Source organism: Lolium perenne, chromosome 2, assembly GCF_019359855.2.
Source record: "Lolium perenne isolate Kyuss_39 chromosome 2, Kyuss_2.0, whole genome shotgun sequence".
NCBI classification, from domain to species: domain Eukaryota; kingdom Viridiplantae; phylum Streptophyta; class Magnoliopsida; order Poales; family Poaceae; genus Lolium; species Lolium perenne.
In genome coordinates, this window is record NC_067245.2 from 219,297,365 (window position 1) to 219,320,129 (window position 22,765).

The 22,765-nt window shown below is 45.7% G+C and overlaps 1 pseudogene; it reads left to right on the forward strand.

Moving 5' to 3' along the window:
* The first annotated feature begins 7,844 nt into the window (after window positions 1-7,844).
* On the forward strand, window positions 7,845-20,175 carry LOC127329154 (septin and tuftelin-interacting protein 1 homolog 1-like; annotated as a pseudogene).
* Window positions 20,176-22,765: the final 2,590 nt, after the last annotated feature.

A 22,765-nucleotide genomic window follows, 5' to 3' on the forward strand; every position in this document is an offset into this window, starting at 1 on the left:
TAATTCCAGCTAGTATAAGGCCATTGGCTCGTTCCACTTGTCCATTGGACTGTGGATGGGCCACAGATGCTAGGTCCAGTCGGATCCCAACGTCATGACAATAATCTTTCAATTCTCCTTGTGCGAAGTTTGTACCATTGTCTGTGATTATGCTGTGTGGGATGCCGTATCTCACTACGAGACTGCAGACGAATTTTAGTGTTGTAGCACCATCGGCTTTTCTCACTAGCTTTGCCTCGATCCATTTACTGAACTTGTCAATAGCGACCAAGAGGTACTCAAAACCGCCAAGAGATGATTTTTTCAGCTTGCCCACCATATCAAGCCCCCAGACCGCGAACGGCCTTGTGCTTGAGCTCCTGTGCGGGAGCAGTTGGTTGAGTAGCATAGTATTGACAGCCTCGACAAGTTTTTACTAACTTTTCAGCATCTTCTTTAGCTGTGAGCCAGTAAAATCCTTGATGAAAGGCTTTAGCAACGAGGGACCTGGGAGCGGCGTGATGCCCGCAATCACCAGCATGAATCTCTCTGAGGATTTCTATGCCATCCTGATTGGAGACGCATTTCGTGAATACCCTGTTTGCACTTCGTTTGTAGAGATGTCCATTAATTATTGTGTAGGATCTTGCTCGTCTGATGATCTGTCGTGCGAGGACCTCGTCCTCCGGCAACTGTCGATCAATGAGGTAGTCCAGGAACAGCTGTGTCCAGGCCGGAATGATAGCCATCACTTCTCTAGCCGGAGATACTGCCATGTCTGGGTTTTCCGGGTTAGCGCCCTTTACCGAGGGTATCCGTAGATGCTCCAGGAAAATGCCAGACCGAATTGGTTTCCTGTCGGATCCGAGCTTGGATAGCATATCTGCCACTGTGTTATCGTCTCTCCTGGCGTACTTGACTTCGTATCCGAGGAAGCATTTAGCAATCTCGTCAACTTCGTCTCTGTAAGCCGCCATGACGGAATTTCTGGCGTTCCAGGTTCCGGCTACTTGTTGTGCCACCAGGTCAGAATCTCCGCATCATATGATGTGCTTGATCCCAATTTCCTTAGCGATGCGCAGACCGTGTAGTAGAGCATCGTATTCCGCCATATTATTTGTAGCTTTGAAGTGAATCTGCAGAACGTATTGCAGTTCTTCTCCGGTAGGGGACTTCAGGGTGACTCCGGCTCCTGAGCCTTGATGCTGCTTGGATCCATCGAAGTGCATGACCCATGTTTCTGGTTCCGGCTCCAGATTTGCGTCCGGAGATTCTGTCCAATCAACGATGAAATCTGCCAAGATCTGGGACTTGATCGCAGTCCTGGCTTTGTAGTTGATGTCAAAGGCGGATAATTCAATGCCCCATTTTGCTGTGCGTCCTCATGATTAATAAACTTGATGTTCTGTCTTAATGCTATTTCAATCCTATCAATTGCCCAACTGTAATTTGTTCACCCAACACTTGTCACTTGTTATTGGAGAGTTACCACTAGTGTAGATAGCTGGGAACCCCGATCCATCTTTCATCATCAAATACTCACTCGGTCATATATGCCATTAGAAGTAGTATCAACTATTTTCTGGTGCCATTGCCTCTGTGTTACTGCTACTGCTGTTGTGTTACTGTTACTATTGCTCTCATATTACTGCTGCTTTCACATCACCCCTGTTACTAGTGCTTTCCCAGGTGCAGCTGAATTGACAACTCAGTTGTTAAGGCTTATAAGTATTCTTTGTCTCCCCTTGTGTCGAATCAATAAATTTGGGTTTTACTTCCCTCGAAGACTGTTGCGATCCCCTATACTTGTGAGTTATCAAGGCAGCAAACTGATGTATTGCAACAGAATGGAACCAGGGGATCACCGATCACTACAAAAGGCACCAATTCAGAAAAGGCGATGGAAGCTATAAATCTGCCACATTCATCCGGAAAAAAAGACACATGAAAGTAGCATGGGCTATTCTTGGACCATGAGAACAACACTTTGTCAATGCCACACTCGAAAAACCTACCACTGCCAGGAAAGCAAGTGGAGCATCTGAACATTTCATCCTCAATCCCAAATACCCCTTGTCAACAACAATACTTACCTTCCTCTCTTGATGAAACTATTCCCACTTTGCAGAAAACCCCACCGAAACGACCCGCCCCATCTCCAATCCCAAATCAGACACCTCTTGCAAAGAGAGCCTCGCCGCACAAGGACGGACAGGCCGATGCAGGCCTTGGTCAAACGACACTGCAGGTCCCTGCTACAGCAGCAACTCCCCATACTTCAATCCAGTCAAACCCTCAGTTGTCATTTGCTTCCAACATCATATCTTCCACCCAACTAGGAGTCAATGATGCTACTTTGGTCGATATCGATACCGCCACTCTAGGTATCATCTTTGGAGGAGATAGTTAAAGGCAGCTACCTGGAAACAATCCTGAGCTAGGAACAATCAAGAGAACCACCGCAGTAGATCTCACCGCCGCAACAGAGCATCGGATTCGTCGACGCCCTACTGGATGGGATGTTCAGGAAAAAGGTCAAATTGGATCTCACCACACACCTCCTTCGGGGTTACTCGCTACCAGCATGGAGCTGCCACTTGGACGCGTCTTGGTGGAGCCAGCGAAATGAGGCATGGTGGGCCTCGTTGTAGAGATAGAAGCTTCTCTGCAGGTTTGATGGGTCACCCCTATGCTCACTCACCTCGCAGATCACCTGCAAGGGCAAATTCTGCCTCTGCTCTAGAGCACGGTCCAAGGCCATTCTCGCTGGTTTCTTCAGTGGGTACGCACAACTCTACGTATGGGGGGTTCTCGCCTCCTCCGATGGCTCGCGACTACTACCTGGGTCCGAATGTTTACATTGGAAATTATGCTCAGCGATACCATGAAGAGTACGATCGTGAAGAGCAATCTGAAGCCAACGCTGGGGCTACTCTCTAGGTTATGAATGAGCATCAGCAACAGAATGATGTAGGAAGGGAGATGGAACTTGATGACGGGGCAAAGGCACCAGCCCTCAAGGCACCACGGGCATGAAGGCTCTAGGATGGAACTGCGGGGGCATGGGCAAGAGTCTCCGTAGTCCAAAAATGATGCATCTTGCCAGGATGATCTGTTCTGCAAAACCTCAGGTAATCTTTGTCTCCGAAATAAAATCCTCTAAAGTGAATTCTGCTGATCTTAATTCGAGGTTTAACATGGCTGATAGCTTTGTAGTACCCTCTCGAAGACGCTCGGGTGGGCTTTGGTTGATGTGGAATGATGATCTCCAAGTTACTATCCATAGTTCGACTCTCCATGTTATCCTAGCATCAGTTGTACATACTGCTACTAATGTAAAGTTTGGTCTAGTTTGTATTTATGGGGACCCATACCATCATCAGACTAGTGCTATTTGGAGTGAAGTAGCTGCTTTTGTGTATGATAATGCTTGCCTTCCTATGTTATGTTTAGGTGACATGAATGACTTTTTGTATGATACAGACAAGAATTCTCTCAATATAAATCGTACTCGCATGTATGCTTTTCATGCTTTTGTTAACCAATGTGATCTTTTTGATCTGGGTTATAGTGGGCCTGCTTATACTTGGACTAATAGATGTTTTTCTTCTAAGCCTACTTTTGAAAGATTAGATCGGTGCCTTGTTAATGCTGAATGGTGTGCCGCTTTTCCTGTCTCAAATGTCTACAACATGCCTATTGTTCACACTATGAGTGACCATGCTGCTATTCTTCTCTCCACGGATGGGCCTGTTCGTAAAGTTAAATGTTCTTTCAAATTCAAAAATTGTGGCTAAAAGAAGAGGACTTTCAAAATTGTGCTAAAAATGCTTGGCTCTCAACAAAGAATAAATCCTTTTCGGCAAGGACTAACCATCTTGCAGGAACTCTCAAGATTTGGTGCAAGAAAAAGAAACCTTTGCATCTTGAGATCAATAACCTAGGAGAACAATTAAAGCACATCCAGATGAAACCGTTAGCTAAACAAGATCACGGCCTTCAAATGACCTTATCTACAAGGTATGAACAATCTATCACTAAACTCACAGACTTTTACATGCAAAGAGCCAAGAAGCAGTGGGTTAAAGATGGGGACAGAAACACTTCCTTCTTCCATCATGAGTAGTTAAAAGAAGAAGAAGGAACACAATTGCTTCAGTTAAGGACGAAAACAATGTGCTCCATTTTATGCCAGACAAAATAAGCAATACTTTTGTCAATTATTTCAGATCTAGTTTTTCCTCTACAAATGCTAACAATGGCAGGCCCTATACTGCAACAACTCTTCCACAAGATGATCAAGATAAAACTTATAGTACACCAGACGAACAGGAAATTTTAGACACTCTCAAAGAGATGAAAAAAAATGCATCGCCTGGTCCGGATTGCTTCAACGTGGAGTTTTACATAGCGACTTGGGAGTGGATTGGAAGTGATGTTGTTCAGTTGGTAAGGAATTTTTTCCAAACAGGTATTATGCCTTCTCACATAAATAAACTCATATTGCGCTCATTCCAAAAAAGCTTGTTCCTTTAGTTCCGGCTGATTATAGACCTATTAGCCTTTGTAATGTCATATATAAAATTATTGCTAAATGCCTTGCTAATAGACTTAAGCCCCATTTACCGGACTATATTCACCCCTCTCAACAAGCTTTTATAGAGGGAAGGCGTATAAACAACAATATAATCATTTCTCAAGAAATTACCCACTCTTTTTCGCTAAGCTCTTGGAAAAACAAATCCTTCATGCTTAAAATTGACCTTGCAAAAGCTTTTGATAGACTTGAATGGAACTTTATTGTTTCAGCTCTCGCACGTAAAGGGTTGCATGGTCATTTCATTAATTTAATCCACTCTTGTGTTTCTTCTCCAACCTTCTCTGTGGTTATTAATGGCCAGCCGTATGCAAAATTCAGAGGTAATAGAGGCATCAGGCAAGGTTGCCCACTGTCTCCTTACCTATTTGTACTTTCAATCAATGAATTATCTATTTCTATGCAATATGCCATGTCGCAGACCTGTCTTGCAGGTATTACGCTTGGACCAAACTGCCCGTCGATTCATTCACTCCTTTTCGCAGATGATTTGCTGGTTTGTGGCCATGCTTCAGTGCAGGAGGCGACGAGAATAAAGGAAATTCTTCGTCATTTCTGCAACCTCTATGGTCAAACACCTAATTGGACTAAGTCTGGAATTATTTTTAGCAAACATGTTACTCAAGACATTGCTCAAGCAATTACCCATATCTTCCCAGTACCTCTTATTGACATCACTTTTAGACATCTGGGACATCCTCTCATTTTGCCTTCAAAAGATAGACCCTCAGCTTACAACTTTGTGATTGATAAATTCAAATCGAAACTTAGCACCTACAAAGCCGACAAGCTATCCCATGCTGCCAGATTAGAGCTCATAAAGTCGGTCTTTGCCTCTATTCCAGTTTATTACATGTCAAACATTCTCTTCTCTAAGAAATTTATTTTGAAACTCACTGCTATTATTAGAAAATTTTGGTGGACAGGAGTTAGAGAAGAAACAAATTCCAGATCTCTTTGTCTCAGGGCTTGGAAAGACATCTGCTCCCCCAAGAATGAAGGAGGCTTAGGTATCCGAAACATGCAGGCCATGAATCAAGCTCTTATCCTGATGGCAGCCTGGAGGATTGTGGATCAACCCGACGATTTTCTTCATTCTATCCTCAAATCCAAATATTTCCCACACTCCTCTCTTTGGCGCCCAAATTCAAATGCTCCAAAGTCGGCCTTTTGGGCATCCATCCTCAAAATGCTCCCTCTTTTGAAGGCCCACTCTTTCTATCAGATTACCAAAGGCCAAATGTCTGTCTAGAGCACACCTTGGTGCAACGGTTGGGCCAACTTGTACGATGCTCTCATCATCCAATCTTCCAACTATTCCTATCCAGCCCAAGTAAAGGATCTGTGGCTTCGGAATCAACAAACTTGGAACACTCAGCTTATTGACACTCTCTTTCAAAGCCCTATGGCTGAATCTATAAAGTCTACTCCCATTATTCACTCTACAGATGAAGACATGCTTTGTTGGAAACTTACTCCCACAGGTAAATGCAACACTAAAAGTGCATATAAAGCTTGTCTCCAACATTTGCAGGAAAATGGTGAGCCAAAACCAAGAGAGGTAGACCCAGCCACAGTTCAATTATTAAAGAAGATATGGCAAAATAAACAGGCCATTCCAAGAATTCAGACCTTTGGGTGGAGATTTCTCCGAAAGGCCCTACCTACGGGAGCTAGAGCTGGTAAGTACTCTAAACACATTAGCAAATTATGTTGCAGATGTGATTTGGAAGAAACAGACTACCATCTTTTCTTTAGTTGTAATTATGCCAGAGCTGCTTGGTTTTCTCATCCTTGGTACATAAGAGTGGACATGCTCATCACAAACGCTAACTCTCTCACAGATATAATTTTGAATCTCGTAAATATGAACCACCCAAATTCCACTCTTCCTAATGTTTTAACTTTCATGTGGTGCTTATGAAAATCGAGGAATGATCATTTATTTAATAGGCAGCAGCTGCACCCGGCTCAGATTTAGCATATGGCAAATGCTTTAAATCATAATTTGGAAATGAGTGTTGTCTTGCAGGTTAGTAAACTGAAGAAGCATGTACAGATCACAAGATCAAATATGCAAGAACAAGGTAAAGATATGCAGGCAACAGGGAATCAGCTACCTCCGCAAGGACATACACTTAGAACGGACTTGATGATCAAAGGAACAAAGGTCTTTACGGATACGGCTTGGAAAACGAAGAAAGCTCCAGGGCTCCCTTCAGCCACAGGAATTGGTATCTTCATTCAGGTTCAGGAGGATGACCGATCGGCAATGGTTATGATTCAGGCATCTATCCCTACTGCACCTTCAGTCCTACAGGCCGAGGCCGAGGCCTTGCTGGCTGCAGCTAGGATTACTTCAGCACTTCATCTACGTGGCCACACCTTTCTAATGGATAGCATCATCCTCGCATCCGCAGCAGCAACAGACTTGAGAACACTTGAACAGGTTCCCTGGGAGATTAGAAGGATTATAGCAGAATACAAAAACCTGACCAGATTCTCTCCAGCTCCATCCTATCACATTAAAAGAGATATCAATGGAGTAGCTCACAATTGTGCACATCAGACTCTCAGGCAAACATTGTCTCAGCCTATCTTCAGTTGTTCTTCTTCGGCTCATAGATTCGTAGATTGTCCCATCCTATATGCAGTTCAACAGATGCAAACTCAAAGCTTGTATTACATGTTGTACACTGTCTATGAGTTGAATGAAAGTTTGGCACCTCCGGTGCCTCAAGTTGTTCAAAAAAAAAAAAAAAAAAAGCAGCTTATGCTACTAGCTAGGGCCATGTCCTGCTACTGGTAAACCACCTCCGCTCCACGGTTTGATGTATTTCGTGATGCTACTAGCAAAGTAGCAATTAATGAGACCTTATTATAGATGTGGAGCAAATGCACAAATTCGGTTCATGATCGACCTGATCTAGTCGTACGTGATTCTTATTCTCCGACGTGTATGGAGACTTCTTTCTTGTTTTTATTCTACCCGTACTGATACATGAAGTTGGATTCGGGTTAATTAGAATTTGGCACGTACAGGTAGGGTGTGTGTCCAAGTACGATACGAGGTGTAGTGTACTCCGACTAGGTCCTTCAGTGTAGCATATGCGTATATATGTGCACCTAGCTAGGCTGTAAATCGCTAGAATCAATCCAGAAGCCTGCCTGATTGGTTAGTACGTGCGCGTTCATCTTAGAGGAGCTAGCTTTGCTAGTTTTTGTATCTTGCCGGAGAAGTACTCGGCAGAACAAAAGGCCAACTGACATGGCGGCGGTAGTGGAGCCGCCGGGCAGCCTCGCGTTGACGATCCCGGCGGTGGCGAACATGATGCGACGTTGGAATTATCGGGAAGGCTGGGGTCTCGGCGCGCGTGGGCAAGGGATCGTCGCACCCATAAAAGCCACGGAGCGGGTGTCCAAAAGCCGGCATCGGGCATGGCGAGGAGCCATACGATAACGGCCTTGCCGCGCCGCCGCCGCCGCGGAAGCCGTCACCGGAGGATCAGAAGTGGCACGAGTGGCAGAAGCTTTCGCGGGCCCTGCTTCTGGAGCAGGAGTGCTGCGACAAGATCATCTCGGCGCTGCGCGACATGAGGCATGGAGGGGACGACAGCGCGGAGACGGCGAACGCGCTGGCGGTGATGGTCAGGTCCAAGAAGGTGTTCTTCCAGCGGAAGCGCAAGCCGGGGACGTGGAAAGCCGCGCTGCCGCCGTCGGTGACGCGTTACGTCGTGGATCACGTGATCACGCCGGCGATGGCCGTGGACGCGGGGGAGTGGGAGCCGTCGTGGGACCCGGGCTGCCGCCACTGGCTACGCCCGCTGATCCACTGGTGGAAAAAGGGCCTTTGGTCGCGGTTCGCAACTGCCATTAGTCGCGGTTGCGCAACCGCGACTAAAGGCCCCCCCTTTAGTCGCGGTTGCTTACGAACCGCGACTAAAGGCCCGTCCACGTGGGCGCCAGGCGACCGTCGGGGCGGAGGACCTTTAGTCGCGGTTCTTCTGGCCAACCGCGACTAAAGGCCGCCGCAGGTTTAGGGTTTTAGGCCCCCCCTAAACCTGCCCCCCCCCCCCCCCCTAAACATATTTTCTGTTTAATTTGTATATTGTTTTATTTCTTTTGTGCTTTATTGTAATTTTGAAGGAGTTTCACATATTCTACGGTACTACATATATACATGCATATGAATGTACAATTTTAAACAAATTTGAAATTAGAACCAAAAAGAATTCAAGAGGAATATACAATATATATTCAATATCATCGGATGACCATATACAAGATTGAACAAGTTTCCATACATAATTTAATGCATGTATAGTTCTACGTCCTCGCAATGGTGTTCTCCTTTAGGATCGAGGACTTCCCTCCTGAACCATCCAGCTAGTTCCTCTTGAAGTGGTCGGAAGCGAGCTTCTGGACTAAGCATCATCCGGAGGTTATTCCTCTGAGCATTGAGATCACTCGGAACGCGCTCAGAGGTGTATCTCCGGATCATCTCACAGACATAGTATCCACACAGATTGGTTCCCGGTGGCTGAATATCGCCACCATTCTTAGCCTTTGACCGCATGAAATTTAGCTCTTTTTTGAATTCACCGACCTTTGTATCTGAGAACCGTCTCCAAACCCTACGAGGCAAAGAAAATTAAATGAACAAGAGAGTTATTAGTTAATTACTTGAAGCTTAATTAGGAAATGAACGAAATAGGCCGATCGATATAGAGCGCAAATGAATGAAAACAATTACTTTTGAATCATTTGTCTCATGTCGGCCCACTCCGCCTTATCCATATTCAGAGAGTCGTGGACGATACATTCTGATTTGTCAACTTTAATTACTAGCAGAATCCAGTGGAACCTGCGGACACGATACATGCACAGTACGTCATGCATAACTCATCGATTAGCCGGCCACATACCATGCATGGAGTAAACAAAAGAGAATGTGCTCAAGACATAAACACTCACCCAAAATGGTAAGGAAATAGAATATCACTTTTGAGTTCCTGCTTTTCAAGAAACCGCCACAGGTCTTTCTCCACGTCGGCGGGGTGATGCTTTAACGTATATCCATTAACGATGTGTGGGTCAATGAACCCAACATCATGGATGCTCCTTACTCTGCATTCCTTAATCTTCAATCTGCATGTATAATAGCGGACACAACAATATAGTTAGGACATATATATATATATAGTGCAGGCAATATGAACGAGATGGGGTAGAAATAAATCACTTACAGAACGTAGCAACTGATGATAGATTTGTCGAGCTCGCGCAGATTGAAAAGCTGGAACAATTCACTCAGATGAATTTGTACAGAGTATTGTTTGAAGTGATGCTCATATCCAACTTCCGCATAAATATAATCTTTGGCGTTTTTATGTTTTATGTAACCCTTGTACCAGTTCAGCAGACCTTTCATTTGTGGAGGTAGATCCTCTTCCTGCGCAGGCTCGACGAGAGGCCCATTCTTCACATATGTAAGTACTACCTCCTTCACTGGCGCCTCATCAAGGCCTAACAGTTCACGAAGAGTAATACCTAAGTTGGCCGCTTGTTCTCTGGCACTCGTTACAGTCAATCCCTGTGCTGCCGCAGCTTCTATGATTTCGGGGGCATCCGGACCGGCGGCTGTCACTATAAGCGGGGCAATCGATTGTTTACTTTGTTCCCCGAGCTGGGCAACAACTCGTTTCCCGCTTTGTGCACTTTCTAATTCCGCTTTATCGGCCTCCTCTTTCTTCTTCTTGAACATGCGTGCCTGATTCTTTAGTTCACGTGCATAGTCGTCAGGCAGATTCTTCGCGGCTTGGGACGGTGTGTTCAAAAATGACTTAGCCCACTTCTTTTGCTCATCAGAAAATACTGGCTTGGGCTCGGGCTCTCTTTTCTTCTTGCAGCCCGCCTTCCATTTCTCTAAATCAGCAGTCGCGGCCGCCTCGACTTCCTCGGCACTACGTTCCCAAGGCCTCGTGGGGAGAGGCTTCAGTGATGGCTCCGGTACCTTTGTTTTCTTAGGTACGTAAGGGTCCGGGTTAATAATTCAGGACTGCTGCTTCTGCTTCTTCGCCGGAGGTGGATTGGGGGGCGGCGTCTGCTTACCCGCCCGGGGCGGACTAGGGGGCGGCGGCTGCTTACCCGCCGGAGGTGAATTGGGGGGCGGCGTCGGCTGACGTGAAGGAGGTGTAGGTGAAGCACCACCACCACCGCCACCGCCGCCACCACCACCACCGTAGGGGGGTGGACTTGTTGGCGCCTCGCCTGGAAACTTGATAAACTTCTTCTGCCATAGAATGAACTGGCGCTTGACATCTCCAAGTCTTGTCGCCCCTTCAGGTGTAGCAATGTCAATGTCCAGGTCCTCAAACCCTTGGACTATGTCCTCCACCGTGACACGAGCATAGCCATCTTGAATGGGGTTGTTGTGGTGGAGTGCTCCAGGTGGTAAAGCACTGCCGATGGCTACCTTCATGGACATGTTCCCGATAGGATAATACAGATGACATGCTTTCATCTCCTTTATATCGTCCACGGGGTAGCGAGGAGGCTCCGGTGCAGTAATTTCGACCACCAGAGGCTCCGGTGCAGTAATTTCGATCGTCGGTGCACCAGCCGGTGGGGCCTCCGTGGAAGCCACGCTGCTTCTCCGCTGCTGGCTTCCGAGATCCAATGGATGATCTTCATGCTGCGCCCGAGCTGCATCTCTTTCGGCTACTAGTACACTCACGGTTTTCTTCATGACATCCATTTCCGATGCCAACCGGGCCACAACATCTGCTTCCCGATCCATCTTTCTCTTACGGCTTCTGTAACCGAACGGGTCATCGTTCTGGGGGAACCCTACTTTCCACGGAATGTGCCCCATGCCTCGTACATGTCCTCCGTGTTCAGGATTCCCGAGGGCTTTTGTCAGGGCGTCATTCTCTCTGTTGAACTTGATCCTCCCCTCTTGAGCATCCCTCATTGTCTCAATAAGCTTTTGGGTGGGTTTAATTATTTTGCCCTGGTAAACACACTCCCCTGTCTCCGGGTTCAGCGATCCCCCGTGCCCGTACCACCAGCTTTTGGCCCTTGGGTCCCATCCCTCCGTACCTGGACGGATTCCTCGCGCCCTCAGCTCGTTCTCCATCTTCTCCCACCTAGGCATCCAAAGGCGATACTCTCCTGGCCCCATAATATGATTGTACTCCTTCTTGGCCGCATTTTCCTTATTTTTTTCGATATTTGAAGGAACGGCTCCGATTTCTTTTGCTTCACAAATTCTGGCCAATCATGTTGCAGTTTCTCATATTGTCCTTTGAAATCCGGAGTCTTGCCCTTCTTGACAAAGTCATGGGTTAGATTTTGCTTGTATTTCCGGAATGTGTCGGACATCTTAGAAAGAGCGAACTGTTTGACTAGCTTGCACCTCTCCTTGTTTTCCTCAATCTTGTTACCCTCCTCATCGTATTTGCGGTATTCCGGAGGTAGAACGAAATGTTTCATAAGCTTGTTGAAGCAATCTTTTTTTGTTCTCTTATCGACAAAAGTGAAACCAAGATGTGCCTTCTTTGGCTCATTCCACTCCTGGACGGTGATCAAGACGTTGTCTCTAACAACGGCTCCGCATTGGCTGATAAACTTGGTGGCGTTCTTGCGGGGCTCCAGCGGCCTGCCGGTTGCTTCCTCGACAACCTCGATGGTGTATGTTTCTCCTGGTTTCATCGTCTTGGTTGCGCCACGCTTTGACGACGTACTCGATTGTTTCGACGATCCGGCCGAGGGCTAAAATAAGAAAGAGAGTCGCGCGCGTTAGTACACACATATTTATTCAAATCAGTTAGTTTGTATCACCAGAGGCTCAATGTATATATATACCTCGGCGCCGGAGGTGGTTGCTACTTCCAATTGAAGATCGTCGTTTATCGACGTTTCTTCGGCATCATCTTGCTGACGGCGCCCTTCATCTTCACCCTCAAGGTTCAGATAAGAAGAGATATCATCTTCTTCTTGTCCGGTCGGCACATATAGAATATCGCCGTTTATGATGCCGAACATATGGTCTTCAAGGTCCGGATCATAGTTGTCCATAATCGGGTCAGCTCTATCGTCCGCCATATGTCAGTCCTGAAAACATGTAGTAAAAACAAATTAATTGTGTATATGCATTATCACATCTCTTCTACATATAAACAGAGAGGGCGACGAGGGAGGCGAGAGGGGGGACGCAGTGACCGCGTGACCGAGAGACCGGTGGCGGTGGCGAAAGGGCGGTGGCGAAAGGGCGGTGGCGGTGCCGAGGACACATAACCCTCGCGGTGGCGGTGCCCCCTCCGTATACGCACGGTGGTTAAGTTATTTTTGTTATTTTAAAAGTGACAAACTTTTGTTAAGTTATTTTAAAAGTGACCGAGAGACCGGTGGCGGTGGTGAAATAGCGGTGGCAAAAGGAGGGGGCGAGGAAGGGGTGGGAGAGGGTGTCGCGGAAGAGGGAGGCGAGGACGAGCGCGTTGGCGTTGGCGCGTTGACGGCGTTGGCGTTGGTGCGTTGAATAGAGGTAGCGTTGGCGTTGGCGCGTTGAATAGAGGCGGTAGCGTTGACGGCGTTACATTTTTATGAATAGAGGTAGCGTTGGCGCGTTGACGGCGTTGGCGACGGTACGGCGGCGTTACAATTTTAGTTCATTTTTTATTAAGTCAAAATTTTAGTTCATTTTTTATTAAGTCAATTTTTATTAAGTCAAAATTTTAGTTCATTTTTATTAAGTCAAAATTTTAGTTCTTTTTCTAAACAAAGTTTTTAATTAAGTCAAAGTTTTTAATTAAGACAAAGTTTTTAATTAAGTCAAAATTTTAGTTCTTTTTTTAGTACCCATTTTAGTTCAATTTTTATTAAGTCAAAGTTGTACGTAGTTGCATTTTTACTAGTTTTTAATTAAAAAAACTTATAGTTAAACTTATAGTAAATTTGTTGTTCAGTAAACAAAAAAGTGTGTAATTAAATTACAATTTTAATTAAAAAAAGTTAGTTACGATTTAAAAAAAAACCAAAAAAAAAACCAAAAAACTTCTCCCTCTCTAGTTCTCTGCCGAGCGGGGCGCAACCCGCGCGCGCGGCGAGGGCGCGCCGGCGGCGCGCTGTGGCGCCTCGCCGACGGCCGGCCGGGAGAGCGCGGCAGCGGTCGCGGGGGCAGCGGCGAGGGCGGCGGCGGTGCCGCGTCGTCGTCTCCATCTCGTCGATGCGGCAGCGGCGGCGCGGCAGGAGATCGATCGAGCGGCGGCCGGGGGGGCTCGAGATTAGCGACGGAGTGCGGTGTGTGGCGGCAGAGTGCGGTGTGTGGTGGCGGCGGTCGTGCGGCGTGTGGTGGTGGCCGGTGGCGCGAGTGCGCGCACCCGTACGGCAGCCGGGGAAACGGCGAGAGGCGGCGCGGCGAGCTGAGCGTCGACGACGTACACACGGCGAGGCGCGGCGCGGCGAGAGACTGCGAGATCGAGGCGGCGTTTCGGCGTCGTCCGGCGGCGTCGTTGGCGGCGTGTCGTCCGGCGGCGTCGGGCGTCTGTGACGCGTCTCTGTGAGCGGCGGTTTCGAGCGAGAAGACGAAGTGTGGATCGCGCGAGGGCGCCGCGAGCTTTTATAGGGGAGGCCTTTTGTCGCGGTTGGCGACACCAACCGCGACAAAAGGCTTTTTTTCGCCGGTTTTTCGTTCCCGCGCGCGCACAGACCTTTAGTCGCGGTTTGCGAGGCCAACCGCGACTAAAGGTATTTTTGAATTACTTTTTGTTTTTCAAAATGTTAAAAATACAGAAAAACTCAGAAAAATAAAACTAATTCAATTCAAAATTTTAAAAATACAAATAATATATCAAAAAATTCAGAAAAATAAAACTAGTTCAATTCAAAATTTTAAAAATACAAATAATATATCAAAAAATTCATAAAAATAAAACCAATTCAATTCAAAATTTTAAAAATACAAATAATATATCAAAAAATTCAGAAAAATAAAACTAATTCAATTCAAAATTTTAAAAATACAAATAATATATCAAAAAATTCATAAAAATAAAACTAATTCAATTCAAAATTTTAAAAATACAAATAATATATCAAAAAATTCAGAAAAATAAAACTAATTCAATTCAAAATTTTAAAAATACAAATAATATATCAAAAAATTCAGAAAAATAAACCTAATTCAATTCAAAATTTTAAAAATACAAATAATACATCAATAAATTCATAAAAATAAAACTAATTCAATTCAAAATTTCTTCCCGGTCGCCTCTGTCTTCTCGTTGGCCCCCTCTTCCCGCCTCTGTCTTTCCGCCGACCCCCTCTTCCCGCCTCGTCTTCCCGCCATTTCTTCCCTGTCTTCCCGCCTCTTTCTTCCCGCCAATTTCTTCCCGCCAATTTCTTCCCGCCACTTTCTTCCCGCCTCTTGTCTTCCCGCTCCCATTTTTCCCGCCATTTGTCACTACATATATGTAGCCCGGCTTGGCCAGCATTATCACATCTCTACAATCTCTCATCACTCTCTCATGGCTTTCACCGCACCCACTCTAACCTACCAGCAGGTGGAGGAGCTTTGCGCCTCGAACTACCCTTGCCCACCGGGCTACCGTGTCCCCGCCGGCTGGAGCCTAAGCGCCGGCGGCGTGCCGGTCCCTCCCGTCCCTCAGGGTACTGCGCGCCGGGCGGCCATCACGAACCACTACTACCTCGACCTCACGCCGGAGCAGCGGATGAATCCCCGCTGGCATCCCGATAACCAGCATACTTGGGACGCCTTCTTCATCAATCGGCGTGAGAGGGCGCTCGCCAGGTATGAGGAGGACGGTCAGCCTCCTGGGAACTTCCACGAGGCCGGCCGTCGGCTATGGTGGTACGGCCGGACTCTGCAGAGCGTCATGGACTACATCACGGCCGGCGATATCCCCCGCCTGCGCTACCCTCAGTTCGAGCCACGAGCGCCGCCCGACGACAGCGACGACGACGGCAGCGACGACGACGGCGGCAACTTAGAAGGCGACGACTACCAGTACAACGGCGGCGACTATGAAGACTACGAGTATGCATATTATACGTCTCGGCAGGAGTATGGTGAATCACTCCAAATTTCATGTATCATCAGTGCTATCTCGAGTCAATTGAATCATTCGAAAATGGACACCAAACACATCACGGGTAATATAATTCACATGATCCATTCAACAAAGTTTGGTACAATAAATTATTACACATCATTTCTTCCCTTGTGTCCCTGCTTGCTTACGATTGTGCCGTATCCATGGAGCATCCTCATCATTTAACTTAATGCTTGGGTCGGTGTTCACTTTGAAGGGCGGAATTTCAGCAAACATATTATAATCTTCTGACATGTCTGTCTTGTCCTCCACTCCCACGATGTTTCTTTTCCCTGAAAGAACAATGTGGCGCTTTGGATCATCGCATGATGTACTGATCGTTTTCTTATCTTTCCGTTTCCTCGGTTTGCTACTCATGTCCTTCACATAGAAAACCTGAGCGACATCTTTCGCTAGGACGAATGGTTCGTCAAGGTAACCAAGATTGTTGAAATCCACCATTGTCATTCCATATTGCTGGTCCACCTTTACCCCACCTCCTGTTAGCTTGAACCATTTGCACCGGAACAAAGGGACCCTAAAGGAGGGTCCATAGTCAAGTTCTCATATCTCCTCTATGTAACCATAATATGTGACCTTTTGCCCATTCTCGGTTGCTGCATCAAAGCGGACGCCACTGTTTTGGTTGGTGCTCTTTTTATCTTGGGCGATCGTGTAAAATGTATTCCCATTTATCTCGTACCCTTGGAAAGTCGTTATAGTCAAAGATGGTGTCTTGGCCAACATGTACAGCTGATCTACAACATGATCGTCATTCATTAAATGTTTTCTCAACCAACTGCCGAAAGTCTCCATGTGGGCCTTCCTAATCCAAGATTCAGGCTTCCCAGGGTTGTCCGAGCGTAAAATATTCTTGTGTTTCTCAAAGTACGGAGCCACCAAGCTGGAATTGGTCAGAACTGTGTGGTCTGCTTCAGTCAGAGAATGGCCGTCCATACATATCGTTGATTTCCTTCCGATCGTGCCTTTTCCACTTAGTCTCCCCTCGTGCCGCGATCGAGGAAGACCAATCGGCTTAAGGTCAGGAACAAAGTCAACACAAAACTCAATTACCTCCTCATTTCCATAGCCCTTGGCGATGCTTCCTTCTGGCCTAGCACGGTTACGAACATATTTCTTTAATATTCCCATGAACCTCTCGAAGGGGAACATATTGTGTAGAAATGCAGGACCGAGAATGGAAATCTCATCGACTAGGTGAACCAGGAGGTGCGTCATAATATTGAAGAAGGATGGCAGGAACACCAACTCGAAACTGACAAGACATTGGATCACATCGTTCTGTAACCGTGGTAGAACTTCTGGATTGATTACCTTCTGAGAGATTTCATTGAGGAATGCACATAGCTTCACAATGGCTACTCGAACATTTTCCGGCAGGAGCCCCCTCAAAGCAATCGGAAGCAATTGTGTCATAATCACGTGGCAGTCGTGAGACTTCAGGTTTTGGAACTTTTTCTCCGCCATGTTTATTATTCCCTTTATATTGGACGAGAATCCAGACGGGACCTTCATACTGCTCAGGCATTCAAAAAAGATGACCTTCTCTTCTTTGGTCAGAGCGTAGCTGGCACGACCTTGAAACCGTTCCGGATGCCGGTCATCAGGGTCTTTCAAACTTTGCTGGTCCTGCTGTGCTTCATTTGTATCATTTGACTTCCCATACACGCCCAAGAAGTTTAGGAGGTTCACGCAAATATTCTTCGTAACGTGCATCACGTCGATTGCAGAGCGGACTTCTAGGACTTTCCAATATTCTAGCTCCCAGAATATAGATTTCTTCTTCCACATGGCTGCGTGCCCGTCATCTCCCTTCGGAACTGATTGTCCGTCAGGACCCTTTCCAAAGATGACTTTCAAATCCTTGACCATATCAAATACCTCAGCACCAGTGTGTTCCGCAGGCTTCGGCCGGTTATCTGCCTTGCCGTTGTAATGCTTGCCTTTCTTTCTTACTGGATGACCTTTCGGAAGAAATCGACGATGCCCAAGGTACACGTTCTTCTTACAATTTGTCAAATGTACACTTTCAGTCTCATGTAAGCAGTGCGTGCATGCATTGTATCCCTTATTTGACAGTCCCGAAAGGTTACTAAGAGCAGGCCAATCGTTGATGGTTACGAAAAGCAACGCTCGTAGGTCAAATTCCTCTTCTTTGTGCTCATCCCACACACTGACACCAGGTCTGCCCCACAGCTGTAAAAGTTCATCAACTAATGGTCTTAGGTACACATCGATGTCGTTGCCGGGTTGCTTCGGACCTTGGATGAGCACTGGCATCATAATGAACTTCCGCTTCATGCACAACCAAGGAGGAAGGTTGTAGATGCATAGAGTCACGGGCCAGGTGCTATGGCTGGAGCTCTGCTCGCCAAAAGGATTCATGCCATCCGTACTTAGACCAAATCTTATGTTCCTTGCGTCAGCTGCAAAATCTTTGAACTCTCTGTCGATCTTTCTCCATTGCGTTCCATCTGCGGGGTGTCTCAACTCCCCGTCCGACTTACGGTCCTCTTTGTGCCATCGCAACAACTTGGCATGATCTTTGTTCCTTAACATACGTTTCTACCGAGTTAGTATAGGAGCATACCACATCACCTTGGCGGGAACCCTCTTCCGGGTTTCGGCCCTCAACATCGTCACCGGGGTCATCGCCTCCGATCTTATAACGCAATGCAGTGCATACCGGGCATTCATTCAAATTCTCGTATTCACCGCGGTAGAGGATGCAGTCGTTGATGCATGCATGTATCTTCAGAACCTCTAAACCTAGAGGGCAGACAACCTTCTTTGCTTCGTACGTACTGGCGGGTAACTCGTTATTCTTTGGAAACATATTCTTCAACATTTTCAGCAAGTTTTCAAATGCCGAGTCAGCTACACCTGCCTGTGCCTTCCATTTCAGCAAATCCAGTGTGCAGCCCAGCTTTTTCAGACCATCATCGCATCCGGGGTACAGCGCCTTTCTGTGATCCTCTAACATGCGATCCAAATTCTCCCTCTCCTTTTCAGTTTCGCAGCGTCTCCGTGCATCAGCAATGGTCCGACCAAGATCATCAACGGGATCATCACGTGCCTCTTCTTCACCTTCCCCTTCACCTTCCCCTTCACCTTCAGCATCCTCCATGAAAGTATCACCGAAATGAGCAAGATAGCTTTCATCGATGAAATCATCCCCTTCTTCATCTTCTTCCATTATAACCCCTCTTTCTCCATGCTTGGTCCAACAATTATAGCTTGGCATGAAACCATGCCAAAGCAGGTGCATGTGAACATCTCTTGATGAAGAGTAACCCTTCTGATTCTTACAGTTAACACATGGACAGATAACAAAACCCCCATGCTTGTTCGCATTAGCCACTACGAGGAAATCTTTCAAACTCGTAGTGAACTCGCCGGAGAGTCGGTTACCGTACATCCATTGCCGATTCATCTGCATTATTATAATATAAAATATATAATTAACCATCATGCATTTGTTAAACTAACTAGCTACAAATAATATAAATTAAACAATGAACTACACACATGCATATTTTATCAATGACACATCAAAGGTTCAAGTTGCTAACCGCGATCGAGGAGGAAAAAATAAATGAGAAAGCTCAAGTGTGGCTCCAACACTTCATATCATGTTTGTTTCATGCTCTTGGGGCATTTCATCAAACACCTTATGTGCATAAGAGGAACCAAAAGCAAACCTAACACCCACTTGTGAAGTTTGTGAAGAGAATGGCTCCAAATGGCTAAGTGTTGGCTGCTGGATGGGTATATATAGGGGAGGGGCTTTAGTCGCGGTTGGCCTGGCCAACCGCGACTAAAGGCCTTGGCCAACCGCGACTAAAGCCCCCCACGTGCACCAGCTGGCCACCGAGCGCCCTGGACCCAAACCTTTGGTCGCGGTTCGCCTCCCGAACCGCGACTAAAGGTCTCATTAGTCGCGGTTCCTATAGCTTCGCGACTTATGGGGCTGGACGGAAGCCTGTTTTTCTACCGGTGATGATCCCGATCATGGGCCACCTGCCGAGGAGCTTGTACGGCTTCGTGGAGAGCAAGATCGCGAACAGAGGCTACGGCGTCGTCTCGCCGTGGAAGGAGTACCTTGACCCGACGCTGTGGGACGTGTTCAGCCGGCGCCACGTCGTACCGAAGCTGGCGCGGCTGGTGCGGGAGCTCAGGGTCACGCCGCCGAAGCATGTCGACTCCTCGTTCCGCACGGTGATGCTCTGGGCACCTCTCGCGCGCGCTGAGGACGTGGTGTCGATGCTGGAAGCAGAGTTGTTCTTCGATAAGTGGAAAGGCGCGCTCCGACACTGGCTGCTGGCCGCGAGGCCCCCGCTGGCGGAGGCCACCGCGTGGTGCAACGGCTGGAAGAATCTCTTTGCGCCGGAGCTGCTCGCGGACGAAAGCGTGCTCAAGCATCTCGAAGAGGGCCTTGCCATGGTGGATCGTGCAGCTGCCTTGTAGATTAGTACGTATACCTGGTAGTCTGCATCCGCTGCTGCCTACAAAGTTGTATTCGCAATCTGTACGTACAAAGACGTATCTACTCATTATCTTTCAGAATGATAGTATGATGGAAGAAATTTATGATCTCGGATGCCTATGTAATATGTTACTATTACTACTTCATAGAATAAAGATATTTGTATATCATCGGTTTGTAGAAGGTGTGTTATCTTGGTGTTTGTGTGGAGTTATAGCCTTCTTGGCGTTGTACCGGCTGTCCTAGCATTTCTTCTATATTATTGATACACCTTCCAGGGTGTATTCTCGAATTTTTTTGTCAAAGATATTTGAGATTAAGAAATGTTACTATTACGATACGGATTTAAAATTTATTGAGGAAAGAAATTTAAAATATTTGGATGGGTGGCAAGGTGGTTCAGTGTCTCTTGCCGGGAGACCCGTGTATATAGATGCTTCACTGAATGGTATTTACATCTACTACATGTCTATGTTTACATTTCTCACAACTTTTAATTAAAATTTGCTGACGATTCAAAAAAGTTCTTTTGGCAAGGGGTGAATTTTACTAGAAAATATCATATGAATTTTTTTGTTGACAAAAACAAAAGGGTGTTTGGAAATTTAAAACATGGAAAAAATGAATACAAGTCTTTTATGCAAATGGTGGTGGAAATTAGAAAGTGGTGAGGATGTATGTGGCAAGGTTTGATTCAAGCAAAGTATGTCCATTTTAAACATATAACTTTGATAGATCGTAAGCAATTTGACTCTGCTTGTTGGTGTGATATACTTAAATTAAACAAACATATATGGATAACATAAGTATGAGAAATTGTTATGATGCTTTGTGCACATCTCAACCTCTGAAAAAACATGTTTCCTCTTTTTGAAATCTGTAATGAACAAAAATAGTTATGTGGCTAATGCAGCTCTGCTGAATTGGCAATTTAATTACAGAAGGTGGTTAGATGAAAATCAACAAGAATTGAGAAGAATGGTTGATAAAATAATGAGGTGTCCTCTGGGTGAGGAGGAAGACAAACCTATTTGGAATTTGACAAACTCTGGCATTTTTTTTTTGTAAACTCCTTGTATAAGAAATTACATGAGAATATGACAAAAAGAAATGTTAAACATTTGTGGGAAGCTATAATTCCACAAAAATAGAAATCTGGTAGCGGTTGATTTGGCATAATGCTATTGCAACTAAAGATAGTATGCGAAAAAGGGTTTGGCAAGGAAATTTCAAATGCAGGTTTGTGATGAATTGGAAACAATTCATCATCATACTGTTTATCTGGAGTGTAGTTACCAAGCCAATGAGTGTCATGGATACACCTGCAAAATGTAGTCAGTATTTTACATGGATTGCATAAAAACTTACTGGCAAAACTAATTTACATGTTGTTGGAGTCGCATCTTTGTGCCAGGCCCTGTGGAAGTTAATAAATCAAGCATGTTTTGAATTTAAGTTGATAATATCTCACCTGTAGAGATCATCTGTTAACTGTTATGCATGTTCCTTTTTTAGATACAGGGATGGTTTACAGTCAGGTAGTCATAAGAATGATGTTTTAGCAGGTGGAGACGCAATTCAGGTGATGGCGCTTTCGCTCCGAGCCTCTACTTCAAGGAAGGGAACTTTACAAATTGAAGATCAGAGCTCGTCGGACGAGGATGAGTAGTGGAAGATGTGTCATATTGTCGTTGTGTTTGCCTACATCTGCTATGTCAACCTGTTTGTGACCTCTGTAAAATAGGCTTTTGAATAATAGCCGTGTTGAGTACATTGTCGCGAGGTTGTGATCTTGGTTATGCTTGTTTCCGAGGTTTAGAACTGAAATACCACAATCTCTTCTACGCACAATAATATGTTGAACTACTTCAACAAGTCTACATGTAAGATATCCAACATATGTTGTTCGTACAACAGTATCTACAACCCCTTTGCAAGCTATTCTGTCAAAGAAAGTCCCTCATGTAAATTGATTTGAATAGTTAAATCAATCATTTGTCCATGAGGGTCCGCCAATTATGACCTTTACCACAACTGTGTCATCCATGGTTCAAATTATTTCGTGGATTGGATTTCACTTGCCTATCTACGATTCCCTTGCGTGTGCTCGGGATAGGTGTTTCGTATAAATGTTTCGTCGTATTATTAAGTATGCTCCTTTAGTTTTTTCTGTATGTAGAAGTGGAATAGAATAGCTTGGTTGAAGGGTAATGATCATACGTCTGTAATGGTGAGTTTATAGAGACTGAGAGTTTGCAAGTTTAACTTAGCTTGGTGCTTGGGAAATCTTGGTTTTCGGATGATGGTAGTTTGATTTCTTTCTTGTTTCTTTATATTTAATGTGGGTTTGCCTATGGGCAAGTGCTTGAATCATGTTTCGTTATCTTTTTATGATAGTGGAACCCTGAGCATTTTCTATGCTTCATATTAAAAACTCATGAATAGAATTGATTACAAATATCATACAGATCTCAATTACTACTGCACATAAACATGGGAGCTCTAGCTACTATCTTTAATTTTCTGCTAGAGCAAGCTAAAATTTGAGTGTTGTGATAAATTGCAGCCCGA